General features: G+C 50.5%; 1 long non-coding RNA gene across 1 annotated transcript; it reads right to left on the minus strand.

The window, feature by feature from the left end:
- Positions 1-1,729: 1,729 nt before the first annotated feature.
- Positions 1,730-5,781, minus strand: LOC148381291 (uncharacterized). Its single transcript, XR_015854382.1, has 3 exons — positions 5,331-5,781; positions 3,385-3,493; positions 1,730-2,521 (listed from the first exon to the last, which is right to left on the minus strand). It is a non-coding gene; the product is annotated as an uncharacterized LOC148381291 (long non-coding RNA).
- Positions 5,782-9,474: the final 3,693 nt, after the last annotated feature.

The raw sequence follows: 9,474 nt of genomic DNA on the forward strand, positions 1-9,474 counted from the left end.
CCAACGCATGGAGTCGGTGGCTTTGGCATTCGCAGACAAGGGCACTCGCGTATGATAATCTGGTAGCCGAAAGCATGGCGTCGGTGGCTCCGGCAATCGCAGAGAAGGGCACTCGTACGATAATTCATTGACCGTCCACCTTGTTCAATATTTACAAATCTTTAAGCGGAGCACACGGAGGCAAACCACCATTTGAAGCGCCAAGCGTTGTGATATTCATTGATGGAGTGTCTGCCTGCCTACGTTGTGGCTGGCTTGGCTTTGACGTGAGAGTTCACCTGTCATGATGGATGTCAGCCGCTAGAGGGCGGTGCACTTGGAGCGTCGCGGTGACGGAAAGAGCTGAGCCACTCGGGCGCCCGACTGACGCTTCAGCTTGGCGAGGTCAGTCAGGAAAACCGCGGGCTGTCCCTTGGCCTGTGGAAGTTGAGCATAAACCAAAATTAGCCGACTATGGAAACATGCTATGGTCAATGGGAACATGAGAAGAAATGGCACACACGTCACGTATTACGACGTTGATACGGTTGAGGTACTCAGATAGAAATGGCCCAGGAAACGCTAGTGTTGTGTGGCCGTCTATGTTTAGCTCGTTTGTTGACATTCTCACACTTTCGGTGATTTTTTTTCCATCATACTTTAGACTTGCTTTATCCGTCAGCAGGACTAGTGTCATAAAATATGAGCAATTGTATACGATGAAATGCCATTGATGGACTGTCACTAACTAGCCCAGCTCGGGTAGGCTAACCACCACTACCACCACGAACTAAACTACTGTCAACATTTACGACTCACCATAAAAGGAAGACAATTAGTACCCACGAAGCCAGAGCTCCTCCTCTTCGATAAGTCGGACTTTCTACCACGTAAAAAATAAAGATAAAAAGAGAAAGGAAGAAGAATCGGCAAGCGATACAACTACACAGCTGTTTTACTTGCTCACTGGAAAATATGAATCAGCCCACCACTACGCTCATTTGAATATATGCAGTCCGCGTTTATACATTCAAAAAAAAAAAAAAAAATCAATTCAAATATCGTAGTGATGCCTAAACGTAATGACGGCATCATATCTGTTTCTTATTTGAACTAAAGTGACGTTTGTGAGTGTTGTTTTTTTTTCTTCCACTTGACGGCAGCAGTGAGTCGAGCTGGTACAAACCGGAAGTGTTCCTTACTGTGAAACAGGTGTCTCGGTTTACGACGGTGAAAGAAACGAACATTTTCTCATAATGCAAATAAAATATAAGACTTTTAAAGGGGGGGGGGGGGGGGGGGGGTACAGCTCATTTCATGCAACATTAATATTTGTGTGACTAATCAGCGTTATATTTTCCATAATATTTTATTTCATATATTTGTTTCTTTCTGCAAGAAATATAATCTTTATCCTCATCTCCTGGGGTCCGCGTCTCCTTTGGTCATTGGATATTTCGTTTGGAAACAGAGAAATTCGACTCATTATTTGATTTTGGTTTTAAAAAAGATACACCAAAATTGAAGTACAGATTGATTCTCTCGTTTGTTTTCTAGAGCGAGTAAGCAAAAGTCGACAAATAAATTTTCAATTTTAATTTCTGTAACTAAGATATATATATTTAGCACGAGACGGCTTGACGATTTGTTGGGGTTCGCGGAAATTGTCACACCCGGCATTTCATTAACTGACCAGGAGATGGCGAGAGCGTAACGTCTGTAGACTCGTTCTGTACAGTCAGGAGGCAGATTCACTTTCATGTATTTATTTTTTTTAAATAAAAAAGCCTTACTAAGCATTGTCTTAAAAAAAGCTTGTCTCTAAATTGTCGTTTTTTTAGGAAATAAAAAAGTGTAAAGTAAGGCTTTAACAAATAAAACTTACAAGACAAAGCCTTACTATACATGGTCAATCCTAACCCTCGCCCCTAATAACTCTAATCCTAAATAAAATAAGCAATGCAAATAGTGATTCCATTTAAAATATGAAGTTCAAAATAAAGGGAATAAAATATGCAGTGACAAACAATACTTCGTGACAAAGTGAAAAAAATCATATCAGGGATTCATTGCGCACCCAATCGTTGAGGGGAAAACAGAGAGCGCCCTCTTGAGGACAGATCTTCGAAGTGCATAGTTTTTTAATTTCACATTGTCTGAACGAGTTAGTTTTAAACACGATACATGCAGAGTTATCCACCTCTGCGCGTCTGAAGCCTTTATCCAACCTTGCCCCAGTTCGCCCCCCCCCCCGCCCCATTTAGTTATCATTTCATTCCCCCACTCTTTCAATCTAAAGACGTGTTCCTCCTGTTTTTTTTCTCTTTTTAATAATGTCCAAGCAAAAGGGAGGCATGTCCCCCCGGCAGATTACTCACTCGTCTTTGGCGTCTCGTCTTGATTACATGGGCGGGATCTGATTTGATTTGGAAGAAAGCCCCCTCGTTTCCCGGGAGCCCGAGCCGATCTCTTTAGACCTTGGCTGGTGCGCCGTGTTGTTCTTGCGTTGCTGCGCACACATTGTGATCTTGATAAATATGATCTGGAAAAAAAAGAGGGAGGGAAGAGAGAGGATTAGGTGAAGGGATTATAATTTCCAGTGATGAGGAATGATAAGAAACAATAAATCCTAAAGTAGATTTAGTTCTCAAGGAAAACCTGTTATGGAAAACAGAATAAGAGACGGACGGGGCAGAGATATTAAATAGATACACAAGGCATGACCTGTTTCTAAACTTCTCTGGATGCATTTTGATTCACTCTCTTTTTTTTTTTTACATTTAGCCTTGACTTGCGTCACTTTCTATGTAGCAAACCCGTGCAAAGTGGCGGTCAGGCTCACAAAGCGGCAGCTGCTAAGGCCTCGCCGTCGGGAGGCCGCCGCCCGCGCGTGTCAAATCCAGCCCGCTTAAAGGCCCTTTGCCACTGTCGGCCACGACGGCGGGAGGGACCCCGCACACTTTGTCGTTAACCAGGGCTGGGCGGCGGCAGCGACTTGTTGCGATAATGGGGAGGACGCTCAATCGGATACAATGTTCATCCTGGCCTTCCTGGCGTGGCGAGCCTCAAGTCTGGCCCCCGCGTCTCCACGAGGGGAGGGCGACGCCGGGCGTCTTAACCGGGCCCAAAGCCCTCATCTCCTCTGTTTATCCACGTGTGTGTGCGCGCGTGTCCCCAAGCTGGGTTTAGCACCTTCGGCCCTCGGGCGCTTTACGAGCAGACAGCTGGGCTAATCTGTCGCCCTCCCTCTCGTCTCCTTCGGTCCTGTCTTTGGAAGCCTTTGGTTCATGGGCAGGAGCCCGATGAGCATCTTGATGATTCGAAGGAGGGAAAGATCTCCGAGAGCGGCCGGCGCTGCGTGATGCTGGGCAGTTGGCGAGCGTGTCAAGTGGTCATTTTGTTTACCTCATCATTTGCCTTCTTCCTCACAATTGGCGGCCATCTCCGTCTGCATTCTTTCCGTCTTCCATTTGCATCCATTTCAACCTCCTCGGCGCTGGCCTCTTCAGCTAAACTTAGAAGTGACAACAGTTGCGGGGTGACACCAAAGTCTAAATAAGAGCAGGACAATAGGCGGCGGCGGCGGCGCAACGCTCGGGTAATCAAAGGAAGTTGGCCTGCCGAGTGGACAAATATTTTCCTTTGTCACTATACGCACAAGAGTCGCTCCAACAAATGGGGGCCGGCGAGCTGTTTTTTTGCCGCAGTCCGTTCGGCACGTACTCGAGCGTACCTCTCGCACGGCCACGGCCGCGCACATTAGTCACGCGCGCAAAAATCTGCGAGGAGCGGCTCAGGGGCCCCGCCGTCTAACGCCGGCGTGGAGGGAGGCGCGCTCGGTCACTCGGAGTCCGTCCGTGACTCACCAAGGGCACAATGGAATTAGTGCCATCCTCCGGCATGTGGCAGCTTGCTCTGGCTAAACGGTGTAATCATCGAGCCCCCCCACCCCGTACCAACTGGCGCCGATAACATTGTCTTAAGCTATACAAAAAAGATTTCTCTCTCTCTCCCTCCCTCCCTCCCTCCATTGCGGTAATTATTGAATTAATGCAGATGGAGAGAGACATCTGCATGTTAAAGTGTTGGCCTCTCTCTTATGCACAGCAGATGTTCGCCTGTCATTTACTCAAATTATGCTGCACGGATACATGGAGGGAAAGAGCGAGCAAGCGAGCGAGAGAAAGTTCCTCGCCAAGGCGACATTGTCTCACAGTCGGCGGCCAAATTCGCGTTGCAGCTGTTGGTCGAGCGAACAAATGAGCGAGCGAGCGAGCGCCTCTCGACTGGAGATTTCTTTCATCTTTGCTCTTTAAACGACGGCAAGGGCCGTTAGAGTGGCGGCGCAGGCACCCCAATGTCACGCTTGCATTTTGCAAAGCATTGTTGAAGAGACCAATGTGATTTGCTGCCACCTCGTGGTCTCTCTAAGCAATTACCAGCTTTTTGGGGTGGCATGAGCTTCGCCAGTGGCTGGCAGGCAGCAGAGATGCCGAACCTCCGTACACTATGATGACGAGGAAGTTGACCTTCCAGTTGAAGGCGTCGTGCCCTCTTGAAGATTATTTGTTGATTATTTGAAGCCATTTGGAGACACGAAAGTGAGGGCCTCCGTGGACAAGTGCATCGCTGACCTTCTCCTTGGGATTATGTCCCAGGTTGGTTTGCCTGCTAGCTCCGGATTACGCTTGATAAAAACATCCTTGTATTATTATTATTATTTTTTTTTTTTTCCTGTGCTTATTGTGTTAATACTCTGGGGCGGTCGGTTCGCCCTCTAAAAGCTCAGGCCCCGTCCGTGCCTGCCTGCCTGCTTTAAGGTAATCTTCTTCCACTTGAGCTTTTAAAATGTTTTAGGGAGGCGCGCTGCTCTGCTCTGCTCTGTCTTTGTGTTCTTTACTCCTTGGTGCGGGATAAATGACATTTGATGAGGAATCCAAAGTGAATATCTGGTGGTCTGGTGTATTTGCTGGAAAGATAGTAAAACATCAGATGATTTGAGTTCTGCTCATCTTTGTGTTGAACCCAAATGCAACATTTGCTTTTACTCTTGTGTGACTAGACTTTGGCTTTCCAGGGAAGTGGCTCGGGTCTGCCTCGCCAACCACAAGTGTCAAGACTTCCCTTTTCTTCAACAAGACCGTTAGGCATGGAAACAATCGTTTAGGAAGTAAGCCCTTACCGAGGTCGTTCCCTTTCGGCTTGATGATAAAAATGACGCCAACATGAAGCAGGCAGGGCTTGGTCGTTTCCATTAAAGCTAACTAAAAACCACATGATTCATTCGTCGAAGATTTGCAATTGTTGCCACGACGCATTTGCTTAAACAAGTCCAAATGTAAAATACTTACTGATTGGTGCCACGGCCATGCTTTTTTCGACTTCTTCTTCTTCTTCTTCTTCTTCTTCTTCTTCTTCTTCTTCTTCTTCTTCTGTTTCTTTTTCTTCTTCTTCCGTTTTATGACTGTTGGCAAACGACGTGCGGTACAGACATGGCGAATGAGTGGCGACAAGCGGAACTACGAGTTTCCAGTTGACAAATAAATCAATCCGATGGCTTAATTATTATCAAGGGAAAAACGTTTCGTAGCGCTGGCCACATTTGTGTCGACTTTTCACCTCAGATTTTCTTTCATGGATTCATCATTGCTCTCTCTATATGATTATATTTGATTTCTCATGGGAATGACGACTTGAAATTTGGGGTGCAAGTCCAGGGTCTGGTTTCCGGTCAGTCTGTCCACGCGCACGCACACACAGGCACTACCCAGTGGAGTCAGGACAACTTCCTTCTATTCTCGTAGCAAAAGCCAACAGATGCTTTCTGTTATCACTCTTAACTCTGGCTGATCAGACTTTACTTTTGTGACCCAGATGTTAAGGAGTTCAATTTATCAGATGCACCACAAGGCGGGGAGGAGGTGGGATGGATGAGCCAGCCAGCCAGCCAGCCAGCCAGCCAGTCAGCCAGCCGGCCAGCCAGCAAGCGAGCGGCCAAAATAGCCACCGCAGGCTTGGAGAGATGAGATGGAATGGGCCTTAGTATTTTTTTTTTTTTTTGCTTAGCTTTCTGGAGCGGAGTTAGCACGGTAAGGAGCTCAGCGTGGAAAGAGGCTTTGGGTCTAGGCGGGAAAGATGTGCCATATTACAGGCCGGCCAGAAACCTGCTTGATTAATGGGCCGGGATAATCACCTCATCAAATCACTCTCACTTATTAAATCTTGTTTAATATCGTAATGAGGCCCCTCCTGAGCTGCTTTGGTAAATTCCCCTCCACCTCTCCGTCCGTCGCTCCTCCTCGCTCGCTCGCTCGCTCGTTCGTCTCCGCCCAAGCCATTCTACTCTCGTGTGCTTTCCAGCCCTACTTGAAAACCCGAACCCTACTTTGAAGCCCTCGTGCTTGTTTGACAGTAAGTACGAAGGCCACTGAAGCTCCCTGGCCAGTTGCTCTGCACGTGGCTCCAAGCTTCATGAGGCTTCAGCAGCTCTCTGGTGCCATCTTGTGAATCAAATAAGACGCTTGGTTAAAGCGTGACAAGAGAGCACAAGTGTGTCGTTTAAAATGGTCAACGTTAGGATGGGTGGGGCTCGAAGCCACAACCTTGTTTCCCACACAATCCTACTCGTGCTCAGTCAAATGCTTCAAGCGCAGCCGCAGCGTGTTTATTTAGTCACTTATTTATGATCCGTGATGCTCTGGATCGTATCATCATAAATCAGAGTACGTGCGGCGGGTCAAGACCTTCTCCAAGGGTGATACCACTTTTCCAAGGCTTTGCTTCACTGGACTTTATGGAAACACTTCAGGTGGAGCAATATCCAAGCTGTCTCCTTGCGGATGATTTGTGGAGCCTATCCCGACGTCGGCGTAACTTCAAGGGGGGGCGGGCTTTCATTTACTTTCCTTGACCCCCCCCCCCCCCCCCCCTTTGCAGCTGTCGCGTACCTGGCCCTCACGAGCGGCGCCTCTCTTGGCTCCCCCGAGGCTTTGGATCCCGGCGTCAATCAATTCTTAAAGACGACTGTCTGCATGCCGCGTCACATGGACCAGCCCTGAGTGAAGGGCTTAAGGGGCTCCGGAGCTGGAATGCTCTTTGATAGAACTGGCCGGAGAATGGGGAGGGAGGGAGGGAAGGAAAATATGGGGAGGGGGTCCTATTGTTGTGCCAAGCAATGCCCTTGACGCCGGCTGGAGACAAGCGGCTATTGTTTGGACGCCCGTCAACTCCTGTCCGACTCAGGCTATTAGAGATGATCGAGCGGCCCGGCCGACCATCATCTCGGCGTCTCGGCTATTTTTTGCTCAAGTTTCTGGTTGCAGTTGACTTGTGATGAAAACGTCCCGAAGGTGAGACAGACGGGTGGCTGGGGCGATTGTGGCCCGTCTGAGCGGTCACAATACTCGGTCGGGATTGAAAGGAACCGGAAGGATCACAAAGGATGACACAAAGGCGGCGCAAAGCGAACGAACTTCCCTCACGTACTTTTCTTTTTTGGAAAACAATCCTCCGTCCTCCTTGTGAGAAGGCAGCTTTAGTCATAGTTCTGAGCCGGCTGCCTGCCCGGGGCGGGCTGGATGAGCGCGTTCCAAAAGACGGCACCCACCGCAAATGAAATACTGGGGGGGCTGAGACTGGCTCGCGGCCCCCGCAGCTGTCAGACCTCGTCTTAAGGCTCGCTCCCGGCCCGAGAGGATCGGCACGAGCCTCTGCGCGTGCGCGGCCGCCGGTCCCTGAGAGATGCGGCACCAAAGGCCCGCCCGACGCCGTTAAGACCTCCGGGCATGAGGTCATAGGCCCGGCTTTAGCCGCCTTTGTCCCGCCGGCTGATTGACAGCGGGGCTGGGACGGCAATTGCGGAGAGCCGCCGATGGCCGACGTGTCTCGCCAGGAAACGCGCCGGTGACCCGTGTGAATTTCCAGGCGGGAATTTGGATTTGCTGTTTGCTGAAAATCACCATTTGTGAACTTATCTTGCACAACAAATGTGACAAGTCTGGTTGAGGGTCCAAGTGTGACCCCCCCCCCATCGCATACCAACACAGGAGCGAGCGTCCCTTTCTCGGGAAGAGTTTGCAGCGTCATCCGGACCCGTGTGCGACTCTTTCAATCCGTAATCCGCCATAACAGGTGGCAAATTTGAATAGTCTGCCGAGGAAGGACAAATCTCTTCCTGTCTGTCTCCCTTTTTTCAGTGTCTCCGAGATTAGCCTTTGCTCATCTAAGTAATTAAAACATTTGAATTACGGGATTATGAACTGCTTTGGAATTAATCCGCTCCTCCCCTCCCTGCGCCTTGCCAAATGGGTCAATGGCAAATATAATGGGCCTCTGTGATTTCTGATTGGGGGATCCTCAAGAGGCCAAGAATGCCAATCGTGGCTATTAAAAGCCAGAGTGTCCCGGGGGAAAGGGAGAGAGAGGCAAATCCCACAAGGGCTTTGAGAGCGCCATCTGTCTTGGAGCCGCTCCACCGGGAAGCCGGATGACTTTTGCTTTCGAGCCCAAGTGACGAACGAGCGCTCGTGGCTCGCTCCCGCTTTTAGGCTGCCGACGGCACTCTGGGGCCGGCCGGCCGGCCGGCCGGCGTCGGGTCAGGGGCCAGCGTCGATCCGAGCATGTGGCCCACTTTGTGGATGCATCTTTTGGGCTTTGCCAGAGGTCCAAGTGGACACGGTGACGGTTCCCCCGCCGGAGGCCTTGTCGCGCTGCTCCTCTTGGCGTGTTGCGGACTTCCTTCTCTGGCTTCTTCTCCCCGCTGTGAGCCGGTCCAATTCTGGTTTGAAGTCTTTATTTGGGGCGCCGGCCAGCGGGGAGATGGAAGAGAGGCGAGGGGGCCGAGGGACGGCCGGGGGCCGAGGGACGGCCGATGGCCGCGGCCGGACCTACGGCCGGACTTACGCCCTTTGTTCCTCCTTTCCCAGGCTCCTCTCTTGCGCCTCCGCTTGCGTCAGAGGCAGACAGAGCGGAAAAAGGGGCCACCATCCTCATCTGTTCAATCTTTCAATTCCAAGAAAGAGTCGAAGGCCAAATAGGCCGAGCCGCACGCCAGGCGTTTGGCCCACCGGTCCCGATCGGGAGGGGAGGGTCGGGCCAGGGTCGAGTCGGGCTTTGCTTTTTGGGCTGGTACGCTCGAGCGCTTTGGCCGCCGTGTTCCTTGCAGTCCTGCATGTCACCAAAGCGTGACGCCCGATGCCGAGCCGACGGTTTTCTGGAACCTGAGCATGTGATAAGTGGGCGAGAGGGACCTTGAGGACCGTGTCAACGTTTTCTGTGCCGGAGCAGGGGAAAACCAAACATTGGGCAAGCATTGGCCGGCGGCCTTTCCAGATAGTCGCTCGGCTGTTGATCTAAGACTGAGACGCTAAAGTCCACTATCTGCCGTCCGATACGGCGGCCAAGGTCTCGCTGACACGCAGTCGCGGGACAAACACGGATGGATACCTGAAGACAATGACCTTTGAACCGCCCCCGAGGTGGAACAAAACAGGACGC

This window comes from Syngnathus floridae, chromosome 19, assembly GCF_059516105.1.
Source record: "Syngnathus floridae isolate MCC-2025c chromosome 19, RoL_Sflo_1.0, whole genome shotgun sequence".
In the NCBI taxonomy this organism is placed as follows: Eukaryota; Metazoa; Chordata; class Actinopteri; order Syngnathiformes; family Syngnathidae; genus Syngnathus; species Syngnathus floridae.